This window comes from Hyperolius riggenbachi, chromosome 3 (assembly GCF_040937935.1).
Source record: "Hyperolius riggenbachi isolate aHypRig1 chromosome 3, aHypRig1.pri, whole genome shotgun sequence".
Classification (NCBI taxonomy): Eukaryota; Metazoa; Chordata; class Amphibia; order Anura; family Hyperoliidae; genus Hyperolius; species Hyperolius riggenbachi.
The window spans coordinates 101,424,734-101,448,495 of NC_090648.1; the positions used below are offsets into that span (position 1 = coordinate 101,424,734).

General features: G+C 47.4%; 1 protein-coding gene across 4 annotated transcripts in view; it reads left to right on the forward strand.

Annotated features, from left to right (window-relative positions):
* Positions 1-23,762, forward strand: part of LOC137562902 (leucine zipper putative tumor suppressor 1-like) — a 116,046-nt gene that overhangs the window by 23,809 nt on the left and 68,475 nt on the right. Inside the window, exon 1 of one of the 4 annotated variants that reach the window (XM_068274711.1) lies at positions 10,258-10,308. The exons of 2 other annotated variants lie outside the window; for them this stretch is intronic. The gene's annotated coding sequence lies outside the window, so the exon portion shown is untranslated. Of the gene's footprint in view, positions 1-10,257; positions 10,309-10,962; positions 11,006-23,762 lie in introns of those variants that run through there. One more of the 4 variants, XM_068274712.1, reaches the window with a different exon arrangement.

The following is a 23,762-nucleotide window of genomic DNA, read 5'->3' on the forward strand; positions in this document are numbered from 1 at the left end:
CTGGCTGAGCGAGCGGTGTACTACTGTTCCCAGCAGAATCAGAGTGGCAGTAAACAATGGTATATAGTCTGGCTGAGCGGTGTACATAGAGTGTCAGTAAACAATGGTATATAGTCTGGCTGAGCGAGCGGTGTACTACTGTTCCCAGCAGAATCAGAGTGGCAGTAAACAATGGTATATAGTCTGGCTGAGCGGTGTACATAGAGTGTCAGTAAACAATGGTATATAGTCTGGCTGAGCGAGCGGTGTACTACTGTTCCCAGCAGAATCAGAGTGGCAGTAAACAATGGTATATAGTCTGGCTGAGCGGTGTACACAGAGTGTCAGTAAACAATGGTATATAGTCTGGCTGAGCGGTGTACACACAATGCTATATAGTCTGCTATATAGTGTCAGTAAACAATGGTATATAGTCTGGCTGAGCGAGCGGTGTACTACTGTTCCCAGCAGAATCAGAGTGGCAGTAAACAATGGTATATAGTCTGGCTGAGCGGTGTACACAGAGTGTCAGTAAACAATGGTATATAGTGTGGCTGAGTGGTGTACACAGAGTGTCAGTAAACAATGGTATATAGTCTGGCTGAGCGGTGTACACAGAGTGTCAGTAAACAATGGTATATAGTCTGGCTGAGCGAGCGGTGTACTACTGTTCCCAGCAGAATCAGAGTGGCAGTAAACAATGGTATATAGTCTGGCTGAGCGGTGTACACAGAGTGTCAGTAAACAATGGTATATAGTGTGGCTGAGTGGTGTACACAGAGTGTCAGTAAACAATGGTATATAGTCTGGCTGAGCGGTGTACACAGAGTGGCAGTAAACACAATGCTATATACTCTGGCTGAGCGAGCGGTGTACTACTGTTCCCAGCAGACACAGAACAGTAAACAGAATGCTATATAGTGTGGCTGAGCGAGCGGTGTACCACTATTCCCAGCAGACACAGAACAGTGAACAGAATGCTATATAGTGTGGCTGAGCGAGCGGTGTACCACTATTCCCAGCAGACACAGAACAGTAAACAGAATGCTATATAGTGTGGCTGAGCGAGCGGTGTACCACTATTCCAAGCAGACACAGAACAGTGAACAGAATGCTATATAGTGTGGCTGAGCGAGCGGTGTACCACTATTCCCAGCAGACACAGAGTGGCAGTAAACAGAATGCTATATAGTGTGGCTGAGCGAGGTACACAGAGTGGCAGTAAACAGAATGCTATATAGTGTGGCTGAGCGAGCGGTGTACCACTATTCCCAGCAGACACAGAACAGTGAACAGAATGCTATATAGTGTGGCTGAGCGAGCGGTGTACCACTATTCCCAGCAGACACAGAACAGTGAACAGAATGCTATATAGTGTGGATGAGCGAGCGGTGTACCACTATTCCCAGCAGACACAGAACAGTAAACAGAATGCTATATAGTGTGGCTGAGCGAGCGGTGTACCACTATTCCCAGCAGACACAGAACAGTGAACAGAATGCTATATAGTGTGGCTGAGCGAGCGGTGTACCACTATTCCCAGCAGACACAGAACAGTGAACAGAATGCTATATAGTGTGGCTGAGCGAGCGGTGTACTACTGTTCCCAGCAGACACAGAACAGTACACAGAATGCTATATAGTGTGGCTGAACGAGCGGTGTACTACTGTTCCCAGCAGACACAGAACAGTACACAGAATGCTATATAGTGTGGCTGAACGAGCGGTGTACCACTATTCCAAGCAGACACAGAACAGTGAACAGAATGCTATATAGTGTGGCTGAGCGAGCGGTGTACCACTATTCCCAGCAGACACAGAGTGGCAGTAAACAGAATGCTATATAGTGTGGCTGAGCGAGGTACACAGAGTGGCAGTAAACAGAATGCTATATAGTGTGGCTGTGCAAGCGGTGTACTACTATTCCCAGCAGACACAGAGTGGCAGTAAACAGAATGCTATATAGTGTGGCTGAGCGAGGTACACAGAGTGGCAGTAAACAGAATGCTGAGCGAGCGGTGTACTACTATTCCCAGCAGCGACACACAATGACTGGGGGGGACCCTGGCTAGCGTGGCTGGAGCGCGAACTACCCTGCCTGCCTACCCAAAGCTAAACCCACAGACAAATGGCGGAGATATGACGTGGTTCGGGTATTTATTTACCCGAACCACGTGACAGTTCGGCCAATCAGAGCGCGTTCGGGTCCGAACCACGTGACCCGTTCGGCCAATCACAGCGCTAGCCGAACGTTCGGGGAACGTTCGGCCATGCGCTCTTAGTTCGGCCATATGGCCGAACGGTTTGGCCGAGCACCGTCAGGTGTTCGGCCGAACTCGAACATCACCCGAACAGGGTGATGTTCTGCAGAACCCGAACAGTGGCGAACACTGTTCGCCCAACACTAGCTGTGACCTAACTCTACATGGCTATCTGGGGCTCTGTTGGCTCTGTTTGGACAACTGTTGAACGCAAAAGGAAAAGACATGCCTGGATGGAATCAAACCTGTAACCTTGCTGTTACCAGCCAGACGCACTAACCAATTGCACCACAGCCAGCCTAGCATTTAGCATTGTGAAACCATCCTCTGCTAGGCATGATTTCATTTTTGCACCTCACTCTATCGCATGGTCCATGGTCCAATCACAAAGCCCTGCACCCAGCATGTGTCTCATATGACTGTCTACAAGTAAGATTTAGGTTAGCAGTCTATTTAGTGTGTGTTTGGTGGTATGGTGGTGAGCATAGCTGTCTTCCATGTGGTTGGCCTGGGTTTGATCCCTGGACATGTCATGAATGTGAGTATGGTTTTGAAATACTACAGATCTCTGGAGAGAGAGAGAGAGAGAGAGAGAGAGAGAGAGAGAGAGAGAGAGAGAGAGAGAGAGAGAGAGAGAGAGAGAGAGAGAGAGAGAGAGAGAGAGAGGCTGTGCTATTCATTTTAGGCATCTAGAGGGATAGAAACCCTTACAAACCTGAAAAAGTAAAATTTCGGTTGGAGACACGAAATTCGTTATTACGGGAGTGAAATTTCGATTACGATTTGAAAATTAATTACGAAATTACGAATTTGGGTCGTAATGTTAAATTTCGCATTCGTAATAAAAGCAGTTCGAAATTTCGAAAATTTCGGCTCATCTCTACATATGTCTCACTGAGGCTGTGCACCATGGAGCAAGTGCCCATCAATCATTTTCCCCCCCCTCCCCCCCCCCCCCCCCCTCTTTCCTTATATTTATCCTTATATAATATCCCTATGTCATGATTACTAATTGCTGTCATTTCCATATGACTATCAGTTGCATATAAACAGCTACTATCTATTGTACATAGTGTCATATACGACACACTGAACACGAGCGATGACGTTGCTAGGCAACTGACACACGCTCTAGTCTCCGGAGGGGGCGGACACTCAGGCTCTCTGTTTACATCTGCATGGCGTATAGCGGAATTTCTTCCGCATACGTCACGCGTTGCTGGGCAGAAGGGGAGCGGACGGCTGGTAGCCGCCCTCTCCCACACGCAGTGCGGGTTGTTTCCTCCCAGGTCCGCCAGTGGGCGTGGCCTGGCGGGGGTACGTTTCCGCATAGCTCTGCCCAGCAAAGAGTAGCCGTTTGCCTCCACCTGGAACTGGCTTAGATGGGGAGGCGGTTTGACTCCATTTTCAAATGATCCTATCAGGTAGGCAGCCCTTGAGTTCCCCATCAGGTCCACTTGGTAGGACCTGATCTTATTGGCTAATGAGTAAGCATAGTGCTGATAGGCTGCCATGTGTCTATGTCGTGTATAAATAGGATTGATTTGCCATTATATGTTTGGTCATGCACAGTTCAGCTTGAAAAAGAGGGTGTCTCCTCGAAACGTCGCATATTGGCTGTTTGCATGTTTTTACCTGATTAAAAGAGCATAAATACATTGATGGTGCCGGCTTCGCTTTCTCTTTTGTACCCTTTTATGAAATCCTGTGCTTGCCAAGTGCTCCTTAGTATGAATAATATTTCCTGGAGTACCCGTGGAAACAAAACCTGACAGTATCCAGCCATGTCTTCCAAACAAGCCACAACATGGGAATGCATGTGTACACTTCATAATGCAAATAACAACACTTAAGATTCTAAAATTAACCCTTTCGGGACCGGCCGCCTAACCCCCCTTCAGGACCAGGCATTTTTGCAGAAAGGGGGGGGGGCGCGTTTGGGGGGTCAGCAGGCAGCCGGATCCCTGCAGGGTCTGGCAGGGCAGTGTCCCCCCCATAATGGCCAGGTGTCCCCCATGTGTGCAGCAGCAATCACTCACCTTCCAGGCTCCAGCGACGAGCAGCAGCGGATCCCTCCGCTCATGCCAACATCTCAGCTCCTACTGCCGCTTAGTTCCGGGTCGCGGCTTGATGACGTCATCAAGCCGGGACCCGGTGCTGACGTCAGAAGGAGCAGAGATGCCGGTAAGAGCGGTGGGGGGCGCCGATCGTCGCGGGAACGGCAGGGAGGTGAGTGGATCCTCTTCTTTCCCTCCGTGCAGAGGGTCCTTGAGTGGGGGGTGCTCAAATTTAAAAAAGGGGCCTGGCAATGCCTTCTCCTGCATGCCCCCCCCCCCCCCCCCACCTCGTTTCTGGCTAGGGGGTTATTGATTGTCATGCTGCTGAATGCAGATGCTGGGTGCCATGTGGGTTTTGGGTGTAAGTGCTGAGTGTCATGTGGGTTCTGGCTATGGTTGGGTATCGAGTGCCATGCGGGTGTTGATTACAAATACTTCGTGCCATGTAAGATCTGGGTGCATGTCCTCGATGTCATGTGGGTGCTGGGTACACGTACTGGATGTGACATGGGTGCGAATTCTTGGCGCCATGCCTGTACTGGGTGCTGGCTATGGGTGGGTTTTGGGCATCACATGGGTTTTGAATGCAGGTACTTTGGGTGCGGGTACGGGTTAAGTGGGTGCAGATAGTGGGGGGCATGTGGAAGCTGTGTGCAGGTGTGAGTACTGGGTGCAATTTTAGGCCTGGGTGCAGGTACTTGGTGTCAAGTGAGTGTGAGTACTGGGTGCCAGCTATTAGGGTAAGGGGTGGCTGCTGGGAAAAGAAGAGGTCAGTGTGGGTGCTGCAGGAAGGGACAGGGCCATGCAGAGGATCCTTAAGGGTGTGGTGCTCAAATGTGAAATCGATAAATCGTGCTAAATTGTGTATATAATACCTCCAGAAAGCATAAGGCAGTCTTAGTGGGTGCCATGTGAGTGCTAATTGTTACAGGGAGCCATGTGAGTGTTGGAGATGAGTGAGTAGGGAGTGCCATGTGCGGTCTGGATGTGTGCCATGGGAGAGTACTGAGTCTCATATGGGTTCGGACCAAGGATGGGTACTGGGTGCTATTTGGGTGCTGGCCCTGGACGGGTACTAGGTGCATATAATGGCTTTGGAACTTGGTGACATGTGAGTACTGTGGGTGTTGATTATGGGGTATGTGGGTCTTAATTGCAAATACTGAGCACCATTTGGGTACTGGGAGTGTGTACATGGTGACATATGGGTGCTGGGTGCTGGCTAGTGGGGTATTTGTTGTCATGAGGCAGATGCTGGGTGCCATGTGGGTTCTGGATGCTGGCACAGGGTGTAATGCGGATTCTGGCAGTATGGGTGGGTATCAACCATCATGTAGGTGTTGATTGCAGGTACTCAGTCCCTTGTGAGTTCTGGGTGCAAGTACTGGATGTCATATGTGAGTGCTTGGTGTGGGTGCTGGGCACCAAGTGGAGGCTTAGTGCAACTGGAACTACTGCAGATGAAACATGTGGGTGTTGGGTGTAGGTACTGGGTATCACATAGCGTAGGTGCAAATACTTGGTGCCATGCCTGCACTGGGTGCTAGCTATGGGTGGGCATTGTGTGTCATGTGGATTCTGAGTGCAGGTACTCTGGGTGCTAGTACTAATTATGTGAGTGCAGATAGTGGGCGCCATGTGAAGGCGGTGTGCAGGTGTGAATAGTGAGTGCCATGTTGGGGCTGGTTGCAAGTACTGTGCCATGTAGGTGCGAGTACTGGGTGCCAGCTATAGGGTGAAGGGATGCAGGTATTGGGTGACACGTGACTGTTTGATACAAGTACTAAGTGCCATATTGAGGCCGGATGTGAGTATTGGGTGCAGGGTGCTGGGTGCAAGTACTGGGTGCTTGTTATAGTGGGGGTTACTGGTTGAGTGTAATTTGGGTGCAAAATATTGGTGGGATTGCTGTGGGTGCAGGGGGTGGGAGATCACTGTGGGTACTGCTATGAATGGCATAGTTGCTGCTAGGGGAGGTTGAGGTCAGTGTGGTTGCTGGGGGAAGGGTAGGTCACTGTGGGTGCTGGGGGGAGAAGTAACTGTGAGTGCTGTGGAAGGTAGAGGTCAGTATGGGTGCATGGAGGAATGGAGGGGTCACTGTGGGTCCTTTGGGGGAGGTCACTGTGGGTCTTGGGAGGTAGAGGTCAGTATGGGTGCTGGAGGAAAGGGGGGTCACTGTGGGTCCTTTGGGGGAGGTCACTGTGGGTCTCGGGAGGTCAGGTCACTATGGGTGCTGCTATGAATCGCATAGTTGCTGCTAAGGGAGGTAGAGGTCAGTGTGGGTGCTGGGGGAAGGGTAGGCCACTGTGGGTGCTGTGGAAGGAAGAGATCAGTATGGGTGCTGGAGGAAGGGGAGGTCACTGTGGGTGCTGGGAGAAATCAGTGTGGTTACTGGAGGAGGGAGTGGATGCTGGGTGTTGGGAGAGGTCACTGTAGGTGCTGCTTTTGGGATGGGAGTTCCCTGTGGGTGCTGCAGGGGACAGGAGGGTAGCCACTGGGGGGGGTCACCATGGGTGCTGGGGGAGGGATAGGTCAGTGTGGCTGCTGGGGTAGGCAAGATCACTGCTAGAGCTGGGGAGGGAGAGGTCACTGTGGGTGCTAGGTGAAGGGAGAGGTCACTGTGGGTGCTGGGGGAGGGAGAGGTCACTGTGGGTGCTAGATGGAGGGAGAGGTCACTGTGGGTGCTGGGTAAGGGAGAGGTCACTGTGGGTGCTAGGTGAAGGGAGAGGTCACTGTGGGTGCTGGGGAGGGAGAGGTCACTGTGGGTGCTAGATGGAGGGAGAGGTCACTGTGGGTGCTGGGTAAGGGAGAGGTCACTGTGGGTGCTAGGTGAAGGGAGAGGTCACTCTGGGTGCTGGGGAGGGAGAGGTCAGTATGGGTCCTAGGTGGACGTAGAGGTCACTGAGTCCTAGGGGAGTGGTCACTGGGTACTAGGTGGAGGGAGAGGTCACTATGGATGCTGGGGGAGGTAGAGGTCAGTATGGGTCCTAGGTGGAGGGAGAGGTCACTATGCCACACTAGCATTCCTGTCTGGGCCTTTTCACTTGAAAGTCTCCCAGGCGGGGGGCGGAGCTTCCCGCGGGCGGGGCTTATCAAAGGTCGGGGGCGGAGCTTATTTTGTGCGGCGAGAGGGGCCTTTTTTGAAGATTTTAAAAAGGGGGGTGCCTGGGCACCCAGAGCACCCTCCTGTGCACGTGCCTGGCCGCCAGGGACGGATCTAGGGGGGGACAGGCGGGTATCTTGCCCCAGGTGCAGTTTGTTGAATTCTTAAAAAGGCAGCAAAATGAATGGCAGTTTAGGCGCCAAAACCTGACCTTTAGGCGGCAAAACCTGATCTTTAGGCGCCAAAACCTAACCTTGCCCCAGGCGCAACTTGGTCTTGATCAGTCCCTGCTGGCCGCAGTCAAATTGATCACTACAATCCCACGGCGATCGTAGTGATCAGCAGCCATACGCGATGGCTACTGATCACTGAGGGGAGATGCCAGCTGTCATATGACAGCTTAATCTCCCCTCTCCGGTGCACACCATCACGTCGGGATGGTTCGTTAGCGCGGACGTTGAATCAACGTCCGGTTAGAACGTTAGCACCACCTGCTGGATGTTGATTCAACGTACCTGGTCCCCAACAGGTTAAAGACACCGTCACCTGTTTGCCATCTATATTGGGGATTTACCAAACATGGACCAGAATAAAATAAATCAATACTCACCAACCATGAACTTCCCACCAAGTGCTTGGTCACATGACTCAAGCAACCACCATAAGTTACCATCAAAAAATTCCCCATCACAATCCTCGCACTTCAGTGGGAAACATTACCCAACACATTAGTGTGAGATGTTATAAGTACAAGCCCGTGACAAAGCTCCATGAAATGAGTGAACAGGTCAAAGTAAGTAAATAATGGGAAGGCAAGGGCTGCTCTGTACCACTAGGCAGATGGTAGAGGGCTTATTGGAAGAGCACTTCTGGGGGGAAAATTAGATCACCCCCATCACAGGTAATCACCACTTTTCAGCTACCACGATAGCTCTCCCTCTTGCAGCATCTCCCAGCAACAGCATCTTCTGGAAGATGAGGAGACTCTTCATCCTGACCTGAAATACAAAAAAGAACAGCTGGAAAACAAGGCCTGATCACACTAAACTAGTTAGGTCCATAGTATTCCTATGTGTACTGCGACCCTATGTGCAGTCCTTTCATTCTGTTTCTACCAGTATCGAGTAGCATGAGAAGGTAAGGGGAGTGGATTTGATTGGCAAAACTTCTACCCAGTTATCTGTCCTATCGGAAGCAGTAGGTTAACTGGAGGACAAAGGTACTCAGTGACCACCTTTCAGCGGAGAGAGGGGAGGAGACAATAGGAAAGTAAAGAAGAAGTGTGTAGTCTGGTGGAGCTTTCCTAATGTGTTTAACCATTTCTGCCGCCCGGATGTGAAGCTCACGTCCGGGCGGCTGCTCTGCTGCGGTGCCGCGCTCCCGCGCGCCCCTGTGCTCCCTGCTGTCCCCCGGTAGCCCTGGGATCAGTGAACGGGAACATGGTTTCCGATCACCGATCCGTGTCCCCAGCAGAAAAACCGAAGCGCTCTTACTAGAGGCTTCAGTCTTTCTGCACGTAAAAATTTCCGTATCCCCCTTGTGCTTCCACTTAGCAAGAAGCACAAAGAGAAAAAAATAAACTCAAGGTGGCCATCTTGTGTCCAAATAGTAAAACTACATCTACATATTTTTTACATTACAATTTACACATATAATAACATTAAAAATTAACTGTTTATTTCCCACACCAAAATATTACCCAAAAAACATTTTTAATGGAAAAAAAATTACAATTAAAAAAAAAAAAAGACATAAATAGTTACCTAAGGATTTGAACTTTTTAAATATGCATTTGAAGGAGGTATACTACAAACATTTTTTTAATTATAATCTTGTAAATAGTGATGGACGCAAAACGGAAACAATGCACCTTTATTTCCAAATAAAATATTGGCGCCATACATTGTGATAGGGACAAAATTTAAATGGTGTCATAACCGAGACAAACGGGCAAATAAAATACATAGGTTTTAATTATGGTAGCGTGGATTATTTTAAAGATATAATGGCCGAAAACTGTTATAATGGCCGAGAAATAATGATTTTTTTCAATTTTTTCTTATTAATCCTGTTACAATTCATTTATAAAAAAAATAATACTTAGCAAAATGTATCACCTAAAGAAAGCCTAATTAGTGGTGGAAAAAACAAGATATAGATCAATAAATTGTGATAAGTAGTGATAACGTTATTAGCGAATGAATGGGAGGTGAAAATTGCTCTGATGCATAAGGTGAAAAATCCCAGCGGGCTGAAATGGTTAAGGGGATTCAGACATAAAATCGTATTCCATTTACCCACTGCTCTGTGTTTATTATGTAGTCTACATGCAGTCTGCATTGAAAGCATTCCAGTATAATCTTAAATGGCTCTATTCTGGTACATTTCTAGGAAGAGGAAAGCTTGTTATCTACCCTCCCACTTTCCTGTTCCTCACTGATTGACAGAGAACAGTTCTGTGCGGCTGAGAAGGGAACCGCAAACCTCTACAGAAGCTGAAATACGAGCTATATTATGTTTACATGTGTTTACAAAGCAAGCTAGATATGACTGTGCAGTTTTTAATACAGAGCTCAGTGGGGAAGAGGTCTGGCAATGCATTGCATATACCATTTCAGGCAGGAGGAAAAAAAAAGAGTAGGGAGGAAACTACATCAGGATTGGCTTCAGTCAGAGCCAGTAAAGATGGAAAATGCCTGGAACAGTTTTCTCTTTATTTACTATATATAATTTAATTAAATCAAATTGTGGGCAATACAATACATATGTAAGTAGAACAAGTATTTATCTACTTATACATGTTTTTTTCCTGGGATAGTATGGCTGTTCCTGCTGCTTTAAGTATCTTCTCTTCCCCAGAGCGACATTTTAAGAAACATCATCTGATAGTACGGACAACTGCCCACAGGTATAAACTACTACGTAGTCAACAGTTTATATGCACTTTAACTCCTAGAAGAAATGCCAAGATGAACTTGCCAACCAAGTTATGCTGATTTTCTTATTTACTGGCATATTTGCTAACTGTCAGATTAACTTGTCATTGGCCATGGCAGTAAGGAAACAGATTTCACGGTTTCATAGCCAAATCTGCTAACTGCAAGAAGCACAGACAATGGGCAACCCTCATTGTGCTAGGATGAAAGCGTATGAAAGAAGTTACTGGTCTGTTAAGGCTGCTTTAATCGCTTGCTTTAAAAGAATAAGGCATTTAGTATTTGAGCAAGAAAGACACGATAGATTGAGGAACGTGTGCATAATAAAGTAAGCTTATAAAAATGACTAATATAATGAAACACAAAACAAATGCATTTTAAGTGGGTGCTTGGAGCAGGCAAGCATAATTAAGTACAAAAAAAAGAAAAAAAATGTCAGGATATTGGAATGGCTGTATGAGGGAGGAGAACAGCAGCAAAGTGTGTGGGAGTCAGATAGAGTTTTATGTAAATACTGCCTTTTTCTGTGGCCAATCAGAGGGGAGAATGAATTCTATTCCAGCCCTTCATTGCTTGCCAGTTTGGCTACCAGACTCAGCTGTCAGTGGATAATCGAATCCTCTGAGCTACAGGTCTGGCCTCTAACTGACAGGCGTTAAATGGGAGCAGGTGAGTGGCAAACACTTTGCCCGGTTCGCCAGGGGGGCATCGGTGGCAAAAATAGATTTGATGGATGCTTAGGAAGAAATGAATTATGCATTGCATGTGCAAAGGGCAGTAACCGGTAGCAACCATATTTCATATATATATATATATATATTGTTATTTTGAAGTCAGAAAATATTACAGCAGTGGTGATAGATTGTTAAGGATGATTGTATGTTTGTTTTTATTGTATTAAATAGGAAGGACTGAAATAGTTGACAATGGTATTTCTCAAGGAGGTGTGCTTGCGATTGTTTCTCTGTTTTATGTAACTTTACATGGCGAAATGAAAAGCATTGAATTCTGCAAAAAACAAAGATTCGAAACTAATAAAAAACTAATTACAAGAGCTGCTCTGCTGAGCAATTGATGGGAACTGGTTGATAATCTGCATACATGAGGGGGAGTACGCAATGCTCTGCAAGTGTGGAGGATGGGGGGATTGCTATTTAGGGAAGAGGGTGGAGGCAGTGATGTACTGCAAGGAACTGGAAGGAGTAATAGTCTGCAAGTGCCAGATAAGTTCCTTTACGGACAGGGGGAGGTGGGTGCAAGTTCATAAAACAATGCGCTGCACGCCTTCAAACAAGAATAGCCAAGTGGTGGGCGTGAAGCTGATGAACTAAAACTCCCAGCAGCATCCACTAGGATGTATATAAATGAAGGCATGCTGCGATTTGTACTTCCACACCACTGATACTACTGAATAGCAACAGGTAAAGTCCAGGAATATTAATGTGGCCACTAATGATACAATTTGCCTAACGATCGATTAGGAACAATTCTTCTTATGAACGATCGGAAATGATCGTTTGGGACCAGCAATGGACAAAAATCTCCTAACCAATCCGATCAGATTAATGAAATCGATCCAAATTTTGGTTCGATCCCGTCAACCTGATCGGATTGGTTAGGAGATTTTTGTCCATTAGCGGTTCCAAACAATTATTTCCGATCGTTAATAAGCAGAATTGCGATCGATCATTTGGCAAATTGTATCATTATTGGCCACCTTAAAGATGACACCAGACAGTTCTGCGGCGTCTTCTTGTTGTAAATAATTGAGATGTCAGAATGATGATGACGAACACTACATAATTAAGAGTCTTAGACCGGAGAAAATGAAATATGAGCTGGAGACAGAGAGAGAGAATGAGCTGTAGGATAAGTTAATAAGGAGCAGGATTCTGCAAGTCTGTTAGCACCAGGTTGTATAAGCGCGATGTTCTGCAGAAAGCGATAGAGATGGTGTTGAGGAGATATTCTGTAGAGAGCTTTCACCTGCTGTGGGGGAGAAGGTTCTGCTGGTAGATTTATAAGTGGGCCGACATCTCATTATTTCAGTTATTTCAGCTATGAGTTATTATCGCCTGCTGATGCTGCTGAGAGTGGAAAGATGGGCTGCATGTCTTTCTTGGCAGCATGGTAAACTTCAATAACTTGGTGGTCCTTATTAGAGGAAAGTGACGGTGCAATCTGCTACATTCTATCTGGTGATGGTGGTGGTAGGGGAGCAATGTTCTGCATCTGGTGATAGAGGTAGTAGTGGAGCAATGTTCTGCATTAGGTGGTGGTAGTTGCGCAATGTTCTGCATCTGGTGGTGGTAGTTGCGCAATGTTCTGCATCTGGTGATGGGGGTGGTAGGGGAGCAATGTTCTGCATCTGGTGGTGGCAGTGGCGCAATGTTCTGCATCTGGTGGTGGTAGTGGTAGGGGAGCAATGTTCTGCATCTGGTGATTTTGGTGGTAGTTGCGCAATGTTCTGCATCTGGTGATGGTGGTGGTAGGGGAGCAATGTTCTGCATCTGGTGGTGGTAGTGGAGCAATATTCTGCATCTGGTGATTTTGGTGGTAGTTGCGCAATGTTCTGCATCTGGTGATGGTGGTGGTAGGGGAGCAATGTTCTGCATCTGGTGGTGGTAGTGGAGCAATGTTCTGCATCTGGTGATGGTGGTGGTAGTTGCGCAATGTTCTGCATCTGGTGATGGTGGTGGTAGTTGCGCAATGCTCTGCATCTGGTGATGGTGGTGGTAGTTGTGCAATGTTCTGCATCTGGTGGTGGTAGTGGAGCAATATTCTGCATCTGGTGATAGTGGTGGTAGTTGCGCAATGTTCTGCATCTGGTGATGGTGGTGGTAGGGGAGCAATGTTCTGCATCTGGTGGTGGTAGTGGAGCAATATTCTGCATCTGGTGATTTTGGTGGTAGTTGCGCAATGTTCTGCATCTGGTGATGGTGGTGGTAGGGGAGCAATGTTCTGCATCTGGTGGTGGTAGTGGAGCAATGTTCTGCATCTGGTGATGGTGGTGGTAGTTGCGCAATGTTCTGCATCTGGTGATGGTGGTGGTAGTTGCGCAATGTTCTGCATCTGGTTATGGTGGTGTTAGGGGAGCAATGTTCTGCATCTGGTGGTGGTAGTGGAGCAATATTCTGCATCTGGTGATTTTGGTGGTAGTTGCGCAATGTTCTGCATCTGGTGATGGTGGTGGTAGGGGAGCAATGTTCTGCATCTGGTGATGGTGGTGGTAGGGGAGCAATGTTCTGCATCTGGTGATGGTAGTGGTAGTTGCGCAATGTTCTGCATCTGGTGATGGTGGTGGTAGGGGAGCAATGTTCTGCATCTGGTGATGGTGGTGGTAGGGGAGCAATGTTCTGCATCTGGTGGTGGTAGTGGAGCAATGTTCTGCATCTGGTGATGGTGGTGGTAGTTGCGCAATGTTCTGCATCTGGTGATGGTGGTGGTAGTTGCGCAATGCTCTGCATCTGGTGATGGTGGTGGTAGTTGTGCAATGTTCTGCATCTGGTGGTGGTAGTGGAGCAATATTCTGCATCTGGTGATAGTGGTGGTAGTTGCGCAATGTTCTGCATCTGGTGATGGTGGTGGTAGGGGAGCAATGTTCTGCATCTGGTGGTGGTAGTGGAGCAATATTCTGCATCTGGTGATTTTGGTGGTAGTTGCGCAATGTTCTGCATCTGGTGATGGTGGTGGTAGGGGAGCAATGTTCTGCATCTGGTGGTGGTGGTGGTAGGGGAGCAATGTTCTGCATCTGGTGATGGTGGTGGTAGGGGAGCAATGTTCTGCATCTGGTGATGGTAGTGGTAGTTGCGCAATGTTCTGCATCTGGTGATGGTGGTGGTAGGGGAGCAATGTTCTGCATCTGGTGATGGTGGTGGTAGGGGAGCAATGTTCTGCATCTGGTGGTGGTAGTGGAGCAATGTTCTGCATCTGGTGATGGTGGTGGTAGTTGCGCAATGTTCTGCATCTGGTGATGGTGGTGGTAGTTGCGCAATGCTCTGCATCTGGTGATGGTGGTGGTAGTTGTGCAATGTTCTGCATCTGGTGGTGGTAGTGGAGCAATATTCTGCATCTGGTGATAGTGGTGGTAGTTGCGCAATGTTCTGCATCTGGTGATGGTGGTGGTAGGGGAGCAATGTTCTGCATCTGGTGGTGGTAGTGGAGCAATATTCTGCATCTGGTGATTTTGGTGGTAGTTGCGCAATGTTCTGCATCTGGTGATGGTGGTGGTAGGGGAGCAATGTTCTGCATCTGGTGGTGGTAGTGGAGCAATGTTCTGCATCTGGTGATGGTGGTGGTAGTTGCGCAATGTTCTGCATCTGGTGATGGTGGTGGTAGTTGCGCAATGTTCTGCATCTGGTTATGGTGGTGTTAGGGGAGCAATGTTCTGCATCTGGTGGTGGTAGTGGAGCAATATTCTGCATCTGGTGATTTTGGTGGTAGTTGCGCAATGTTCTGCATCTGGTGATGGTGGTGGTAGGGGAGCAATGTTCTGCATCTGGTGATGGTGGTGGTAGGGGAGCAATGTTCTGCATCTGGTGATGGTAGTGGTAGTTGCGCAATGTTCTGCATCTGGTGATGGTGGTGGTAGGGGAGCAATGTTCTGCATCTGGTGATGGTGGTGGTAGGGGAGCAATGTTCTGCATCTGGTGATGGTAGTGGTAGTTGCGCAATGTTCTGCATCTGGTGATGGTGGTGGTAGGGGAGCAATGTTCTGCATCTGGTGGTGGTAGTGGAGCAATGTTCTGTATCTGGTGATAAAGGTGGTAGTGTAGTTTTGTTATGTATCTGGTGATGTACTTGGTAAGGGAGCAATGTTCTGCATCTGGTGATGGAGGTGGTAGTGGAGCAATGTTCTGCATCTGGTGATGGAGGTGGTAATGGAGAAATGTTCTGCATCTGGTGATGGAGGTGGTAATGGAGCAATGTTCTGCATCTGGTGATGGAGGTGGTAGTGGATCAATGTTCTGCATCTGGTGATGGTGGTGGTAGTGGAGCAATGTTCTGCATCTGGTGATGGTGGTGGTAGGGGAGCAATGTTCTGCATCTGGTGATGGTGGTGGTAGGGGAGCAATGTTCAATGCATCCAGGGCCGGTTCTAGACATTTTGCTGCCTGAGGCAAACTTGTGAGGATGCCCCCCTGCACACAAACTCCGATTTGGAATCATCACACAGCAACCGACAATTTACTTTGCTTCATTTAACGTTCTCACATGACATGCTGCAGCTCAACACAATAGCACACTGGCTGGCTGTGAGTCTGTGACAAACAAACTGATCACCCTCAGCCACTCCATTCCTCCTGAGTCAGGACAGCAGTGTCACCTCCTCCCTTCTGCTGTGCAAGTCAAAAAAACACTGCTGCTCCCCTGCCTTCCCCCTCCTTACTCACTGTCAGACTCCTCACACAGCACAACAAGCTGCTTTTCCCCATTGCTGAGCTCTTTACCTTGCTCGCTCTGCTCTCGCTTCTTCTCCTACTCGGACTGCATGCTGTTAGTGTAAACACAGTACAAATATGCCCTGTAATCTCTGCGCCAATGCAAATGTTTCACCTTGCTTCAAGAGAGAACCGGCTCTGGCTGCATCTGGTGAAAGAGGTGGTAGTGGAGCAATGTTCTACAATGACTGGTGGTGGGCAGGGGCATAGCAAAAGCCATAGCAACTGCTATGGGGCCCTGAAGCAAAGGGAGTCCAAGCGGTAATGTGTTCACTATGTATTTTCCTGTTTTTCTCGAAGCTCTAACTTTATCTCAGGGCTCATAGACTGTTTGCAGTGTACATTACATAGGAATGTACATTAGCCAGTCAACTTACCACATATATTATGTGATAGTAGCAGGTGGCATTGCTCTTGAGTGCCTAGGTCTGAGGGCCCCATAATCTCTAGCTATGACCTCTGGTGGTGGGGGTGGCATTATAAAGATTATAAAATAACAATGGTCTGCAGAAAAGGGTGTTGGGCTTATTCCAGAGCAGCATTTAGTAGTAGGGGTGAAAATGGAGCAATGATCTGAAGGAGCTGGTGGTTGGAGTGACAACAACACAGCAATGCTCTGCAGTGATTACTATTGGGGGTGAAGCACAGAGGCATAGCTATGGGTGGGCAGGGGGAACATGTGTCCCCGGCGCAGTACTGTGAGGGTGCTGCAAACCCTAACTACACCTCTGGTGGTGCAGTGAACTTGGCAGTGGAGGTGAAATCGGGGTAGTGCTCTGCAGTGTACATAGTAAAGGTGATAATAGAGCAGTGGTTTGTAGTATCTAATGTTTTATGGTGATAACTGAAAAATGTTCTGAGTTGGCCGGTGGAAGAGGTGGGAGGAACTGATGCTCTGCTCTGGCGGTGAATGATAGTAGAGTGATATTCTACAGTATCTAGCAGTCTAATAGCATACATCTAAACAGAGGAATGTTCTGCAGAGTGAGGGATTAGGAGTAGGTAGGTGCCAACTTACCTGACATCTTGGTGGTATGAAGCACTCACAGTACTAGCAGAGAAGGGAAGGCTGACAACGAAAGACCCCCTGCGCAGGTTTATTTACAGCTCTGGAATAATGAGTCTGCCATAGGGCAATAGGGATAAAAGAGGTACAATGGGCAGGTTATGCTGGGGAGGGGAATTAATAATCTGATGCACTGAAGGAGCTTCTGTTCTGGGGGTGTGGAAGAACCAGGAAACCTTGTGTGGTCTTGGAGGGGCGAGCAGCTAATATGCTTCTGCTCTAAGCGTCTCACTTGGGGGCTTTAGAAAAACTGCGTGCGAGATTTTAATTGCACGTTAGCAAGGGATTTGACAAATTGCTTCATTTACAATACACTGATTTCAACTGAGGCAGCTGTGAAAATGGGAAGGGGGGCTGGGGGTTAAATTCCCTGGTAAAAAGCAGCTAATTGCACAGTGCCCCAGCCTCGCTGGCACTGGTTTCTCAGTAGAGTTAATAAAGTATAATTTCTTTAGCTACCTATTTAATTTTCGTCAGTCGGCGTGAAGTGATGTCTAAAGACGAATTATTAATTGCATGCATGGGCTGAATTAATAAGCTGTGGGAGAGAGCAGTGGTATGCATGCAGTAACCCATAGCAACCAGATTCACCTTTCAACAGCTTAGGTTACCCAGCTCAAGGGAGGATAGTGAATGGTTAGTTGCTATGGGTTACCGTACTCTGCACATATCATTGCTTGTTGCCTTGAAAAGGTCATAAAACAAGTGTAGCCATCGGGATCTTCACACCCATAACATGTGTAGCCACAAAAACACTTGATGTTTAGTATTGGAGGGAGGGAAGGTTAGTAGTCAGGGGCAGGGCTCCCCACCTCTGGGCCCCCCTGCAGTTGCAAGGGCTGCCCCCCTGTAGTTACGCCACTGATTGGACAGGCTTATGAACCCTGGAGAAGTGGAAAACTATGCAGTTGCCCTTAGCAGCCAGACAGGTTGTAGCTTTCATTATGTAACTTGCAATAGAAAAATTATACATGGAATCTGCTTGGTGGCTATAGCAACAGCTCCTTTCTCCTTCAGCAGAATGTTCTCCAAACCAGGTACATAGCAGCGATAAAGCACAGTTTCTCTAGGAGGGAACCTACATAGATCGCGGCAATAGGAGATGCGAACATATGATCACATCAGGTCCCTGGACCAGAGTGCCCAGCATGGGGCCTCTTCCAGTAACTGCATGAGCTCTTTATTGGTGCTGTATTGGTATTAATAATTGCCTTTATATTTTGAATAGTGGTAATCATTAGCAAACCATTCATTTTCCTCTGCTTAAGGAAAAGATTGCATAAAAACAGTGATGTAGAGATCACCATAGCAGCCATAGCTGCTGTTGCTGCTGCTATGGGTCCCATAGCCAAGGAGGCCTGGTCTCAGTGGACAGTGGTTAGATGGTACGTCACGGGCCTCATGGAGACATAAGGTAGCCCTCTTGGAGACCTGCGGCAAGTTGCCTGAAGTGCAGAATGATGAGCAAAGAGGGGAGAAGTAACTCCCCTCTCCAGTGACCCCCCCTTCCTTCCAGGTGTCCCATCTCAATGGCTCCAGCAGCCTCTCTCATCACGTTACATGATGAGAGACACCACTCAGGTCTTAGAGACAAGGTCTGTGAAGGAAGGTGAATCATCACAAGAACCTGGAGAGATAAGTTCCTTCTCCCCTCTGCTCCATTATGCATGGGAAGCAACTCTGTATACTGGGGGTTCCCTTTGGCTACCTATACTGCAGGGCTACATCTGGCCACCTATACTGGGTGGCTACCTGTACTGCAGGACTATACCTGGCTACCTATACTGGGGGCTACCTCTGGCTACCTATACTGCAGGGCCACATCTGGCTACCTATACTGGGTGGCTACCTGTACTGCAGGACTATACCTGGCTACCTATACTGGGGGCTACCTCTGGCTACCTATACTGCAGGGCTACATCTGGCTACCTGTACTGGGTGGCTACCTGTACTGCAGGACTATACCTGGCTATCTATACTGGGGGCTACCTCTGGCTACCTATACTGCAGGGCCACATCTGGCTACCTGTACCGGGGGACTACCAATTGCTACCTAATACTGTGGCATCTATAGCTACCTAAGAGTAGGGACAACTCTAATTTCCTAATAGTGTGTGGGAGGGGAGGCATCTCTCTATATAAATATTGGGGGAACCTCTAGCCACCTATACCGGGGGCTTCCTCTAGCTAACTAATACTAGGGACACCTCTGGCTACCTAAAATTGAGGACACCACTGGCTACCAATTTTGGGGTTCCAGGTTTTATGAGATGTGATGAGGAAGGCTGTGGGAAAGGAGTGGGGCCAGCCTGCTCCTCCGCCCACCTCCTGTTGCTCCATATGCAAGTGAGGCAGTGTCTGGGGCTACATCAGGACAGTCTGTGTAGCATTAAAGAGGATGATGGCACAATATAAATTATTTATAATAATATTTCCAAGTGATGGGGGCAGGAGCTTGATGGTCCACTTCATGGGTAGGTCAAGTTGCCCTCCCAAATACACGTAAGGGTTTTCTAAGAAAATGAAAACCCCCGAAAACTGTATATGAAATGATTCATTAGTACATGCTAATATACTGGTCTGTCTTTTTGTAAAACATTATCCTGGCTGCTAACATATGATTTTACTAATAATGCACTTTTTGGTGTTAAACAAATTGTTAAGCTGAATCTCTGAATGTTCTAGCTAGAACTAAGGAATCTTGTCTCCCTGAAGTGTTACTGTTCATGTAGTTTTATGTAGTGAGTGTGGGTATGTAGTTTCTCCCAACCCCCTCCCATACACACATGCACACACAGGAACTTCCTGCAGATTGCTAACCCTGCCTACAAACAATGTCTGTGTCCAGGGGCATGACAATGGCCGGGGGGGGGGGGCTCCTCTCACACTTTTAAATAGCAGGCGCTGGGACTAGCGCCACAGGTGCCCAAGTTACTAAACCCCCCCCCATTGCCACTACCTACGTCACCACCCGAAAATAAGTTAGGCATAGGAGGGGGGGTAAGGTTAGGCGACAGGTGGGGTGTTTGTGCAGGGGGGGGGGCCAGGATAGGGTTAGGCATTGGGGGAGGGTGTTCTGTGTGAGAGTAGGCTTAGATAGGTTTAGCTATAGTAAAATATCTGTATTTAATACCTGGCGGAGGTTAAAGAGTTGCTCTTTAACCTCTGAGAAAACATTCTTAGACCACATACCTACTTGTGCATTGCAGGTTGAGCTTTCACTAATGTGGGTGTGACATTAGAAGTGCATAGACTCCACTGTCACATGATGTTTCCAACCATTCATTGCAATTCAGCGTGGTAATGGGATGCATGACTACATGCAATTTTGCACATACACAGTGCGACCCCATGCATTATAAATACCGGTATTTGGAATCTGCGTCACGTCTGAGAACAATGTAAGTGCCGTGAGTTGCTATGGCCAGCTAAGTTGCAAGCAGCACTCATATCATATGGAGTTGATAAATAAGGACAAAAGACAGCGCTTTTTTTATATAGCGACAGATAGCAACAGTGCCCATACCATTGTCCATTTTTTATCTTATTTTCTAAAATGACCCTGTAGTGACAAGAAAATGGAAACTGCCATATTTCTTCCCTTCAAATCAATGCCAATTCCTAATAGCTATCCTGCAGGCTTCAAAAGTGCCTGAATCAGACACCTAAAACAGCTGCAAGTGCCCCCCCCCCTCCCCTAGTGGCCAGAGGGAGGGATAATACCAGTGAAATCCCCCTTACCCTTGTGAGGTCTCCAAGAGACCAGTATCTGGGGCTTTTGGTACCAAGCAGCCAACCTGCATGTGTTCTAATGGTAGCAAGCCCAGAAACCCGACCACCACCTTAGCAGAAGCAGATGACTTAACCTAGGTCGCTGTCTAACAACCCTTCTTCTTTGTTCAACATCTATTGCAACTTTAGCAAACCACAGCTGATCATCAAGGGCAACTATAACCCCTAACCTGGTCAACACAAAAGGCATCATCCTAGTGGAGTACCCCACCTTCACTGGAGATGGCTACACTTGCTGGCATGTTTCTCAAGAAAAGGTTCACATTAACTGGGGATGGGAGCGCCAGAGCTGCAGCCAATAGGGCACGCTCAGTAGGCAGTAGCAGTGTTATGAAGTCTAGCCCAAGGACTCCTTACGGAATAGGTGCTGGCTTACTGAACAGGAAGAGCCGAGACTTGAACCCAGGTCTCCTGTGTCTAAGGCAGAGTCCTTCACCAGTACACTATCCAGCTAAAAGGAGGGGAAAAGGAGGGGAAAAAGGAGGGAAAAAGGAGAAATAAAAGTAGGAATGGAGGAGAGAGGAAAAGATGACTTGCTTCAAATCAAGCATGGCTAGTTTTACTTATAGTTAATTTTTATTCTATCCCAAATATTTTTAATATATTCCCAGCATCGACAGGGACCGGGTAATTAATTTCAGTTTCTAGAAGTTCTGAACAGCTGTTTCTCCGCTCCTCAGCATTCGTGACTGCTTCTCTTCCCTAATTATTATTTTTTATAGCTGCCAAACAGCAAATCTAAAGGAGATCCGGATTAATGGTTAAGTGATTTCTACACCAAGAAGGGTAATATGGTCCTTTAATGTGAAGCCCTCTAATGCAGCCCGATTCAGGACTGCCTCAATTTCCTTCCAGAGTTCCTGGAGAAGACGGCAAGACCACCAATATATGACCATAGTTCTCTGCCACCTGCACACACCGCCAACACTCCGATGGCAAGTGGTGCCAAAACTGGTGCTCAAAACAGGAGGCCAAATAACATTTCATCAAGGATTTATACTGGATCAAGCAGCTGGTATGTTCTGTGGCTACCAAATGTACCTAACAGTTCTTTTCTAGGCTAGATTGCTAATATTAATCTCCGACTCAAATCTCCCTCTTGTTTTTAATTTTACTATTTGTTACTGATTCTGTGGCCAGCTGTCATTTGTAAAGTTTTGATAGGGCCTTTGAGGCCTTTCTTTGCTCAGGAACAGCTGTTTGAAGTAAGTTTTGTTCTGATTACGCATGATTTTTTTATGTTGGAGACAAAGCTGGAAAATTGGATAATGACATCTTTTAACACTTCCTAAAGAATGAAGAAAATATGGACCAGATATGAAGCACCTCAGTCAGAGGCCTCCAGTAAAGGGAATGGAATACAAGGTTTACAATGGAAAGGTACATGGAAATATGAAGTACTGGCCACAGGAAGTGGTCAAAAGGGAGCTCATTGTACTACGTTAACGCACATCTTCTGCGGCGAGCTGCAGCGATCTGCATCCACCCGGAATTCATGGTAGTCTATGGTAACGCGGGGATATTTAATGAATTAACGATGCGACGTTGCAGCAAGCATGCACGGAAGTGTATTTTTACAATACGCCTGTGCACTTCCCCATACCCCAAAGCAGGAAGTGTACATCACTTCCTGCTTGGCCCAACGCCAGATGAGGAAGGCCTCGTAGTAACGCAATATTCCCCGAAGGCCTGTTTTTGGCAGAGCGATGCTGTGCGGCGGAAGCAGCGCACCACATGGCTGCTACCGGTTTACATTGTGAATCCAGCCTGAAAGTTATGATCCAAAACATGTCAGCCGTTTTTAAGCTGTGTCTGTGATTTGTCAATATAAAAGTTGCAATGGTACTTTGAAACAAATATTGAGGACATTTTACAGTCATAGGGGAAGAACTGGGAACAATATTTGTCCCACCATGCAGATCGTAACCCTCAAAAGCCCACTGCCCATTGATCTATTTTGGTTGAACTTGATGGATGCATGTCTTTTTTCAACAAAACTAACTATGAAAAAACCCTTACACCTAACCCATGAGACATGGGAGGATAAAGTACCGTAGATGGTGCAGAGTTTCTGTTGTTGATTACTTCTTCACGTTGCAAGATTAAATGGAGACATTGGTTAGAAGAGGTTATGGTCCATACAAAAGTGTTCGAACAAATGCAGGGTCCGGGAGTGGTTGAAAATGTGGGTCAAAAAATGTATGTGGTAGATACCATGCAGCAAAGCAATCTGCAGGCATCATTGGAAGGTCCTTACTAAATCACAGAATGATGTCACATTTGTCATAAGTTTTTGATAAGGAGGTAGGAGACAGAAAGACTTTCATGTGAACATGTTTAAGGTATGCCACAAAATAACAACCTATGTGATTCATCCTGAGCAGAAAGGGGCTGTGTAACGATTGTGGAACTTTCTCCGTGATCGGCGCACAACGCGTGCGCTGATACGGCGGAAATCCTCCACAAGTGTATAATTGCAGGAACCCAGCAAAAGGTGCTACGCACTCGTAGAGGGAAATTCCTGTCGGCAGGAATTTCTGTACCTCCTGTCTGTACCTCCACAAATGCCAGACAGGAATTGTACGAAGCACAGAACGCAATCGCAAGAGAAGCGATTGCGAATGAGAACGAGCAAAGGGACAGGTTGTATGTGTGTGCGCCAATCTAGTTGCCACCCCGCGACAGCGCACACACAACAGCAGATATGAAACAGAAACGCAACCGCAAGAAAGGCGATTGCCAAAAGTGACACAAGGCAGATCAGAACAGAATACGAGGATAGCAAAGGCACAGCAAATCATACAATGAGGAGATACGGAAAATAACAAACGCTAACTGAACGCGAACACCGCACTCATTCGCAACAGTGCACGCGTTCATGCGCGGTCTCCACGTGATAAGCACAATAGAGACAAGCACGCCTAACTAACCACTGACAGACAAACATGAAACAGAGGATGCGAGCGCTTGCTTAACGGTTACCTCACCGAGCCTCCAGCAAGCGTTCGTAGCAGACAAGACAGACACACGAAAACAGGGACAAGCGAGAGATAGGATCCACAGCACTAGCGAAAGTGGCTAGCGCGATCCAGGAAGACATAACAGAAGGATCCACAGTACTAGAGCA